Here is a 1106-nt window from a genome sequence, read left to right as displayed (position 1 = left end):
TCCAACCGTTCCCCTACCCCTGCCATCCCACCCCCAAACCCTGGCCCTCAGCACCGCCTCTGCCCGGCTGTTAAATCCCCCCAGGGCTGGGGACTCGACCCCTTCCCTGGGCAGCCCCTTCCAGCCCCTGACAGCCCCAAGGGGAAGGAATTGTTCCCCATGGCCAACCTCACCCTGCCCTGGCACAACTTGAGGCCGGTGCCCCTCGTCCCATCGCCCCTTCCCTGGGTGCAGAGCCCGACCCCCCCGGCTCCCCCCTCCTCTCAGGCAGTTGTAGGCAGCGATGAGGGCTCCCCTCAGCCTCCTCTGCTCCAGGCTGAACCCCCCCAGCTCCCCCAGCCGCTCCCCAGCAGCCTGGGGCTCCAGACCCCTCCCCAGCTCCGCTGCCCTTCTCTGGACACGCTCCAGCACTTCCCCCAGCCCTGGTGGGATGGGAGCTGTGGGGTGGCAGGGCTTTACCACCTCCCGTAACACTGTGCATGTGCATGGAGTGGGAAAACAAGGCAAGACCTTGCTCCCCTGCCCCCATGTTCTTTCAGGGGTGGGAGCCAGCCCCAAGCTTGCTTGAGGGCTGGAGGGACGTGGCACCCTCTGCGAGCTGCCTGTTTTCTCTCCCCGCTGTTGAATTGGGTGCTGTCCTTGGGAGGCAGAGTCTTTGCACCCGTGCAGATGCTCAGGAGTTTGCCTTGCTCCTGACTGGTGGGTGCCCTGATGGTCAGATGCAGAATGGGGTTCTGGGGGTGGGGGAGTCTGGGTATTGCCAGGTTTTTCCCTCATGGCGAAGCAGGAAAAAACCACAAAAGAAGCCCAAGGAAAAGGATGTGGGGCAGCAGAGGTGTTGCAGAGCAGTGTGGGACTGGCAGTGGCATGATCTGTCCCACAAAACTACCTGCAGAGAGAGACCAGACGGGAGCATCGCTGCGGTGCTTCTGGATGGGTGTAAATGCTGCCAAGATTTCGGAACAGCCGGCACAAACACGTGTTGGAGCGGTTGTGCACCCAGCTATGTTCGTGCTGGTGTCCCTGACAAGTTTGACCTGTGTGTATTTTACTGTCCCAACGCTTGCTGGTGTAGATGGAGCTGCACAAGGTGAAATCAATGCACG

This window comes from Egretta garzetta, unplaced genomic scaffold (genome assembly GCF_000687185.1).
Source record: "Egretta garzetta isolate BGI_Z169 unplaced genomic scaffold, ASM68718v1 scaffold325, whole genome shotgun sequence".
NCBI lineage: Eukaryota > Metazoa > Chordata > Aves > Pelecaniformes > Ardeidae > Egretta > Egretta garzetta.
This window is presented reverse-complemented; position numbering follows the sequence as displayed.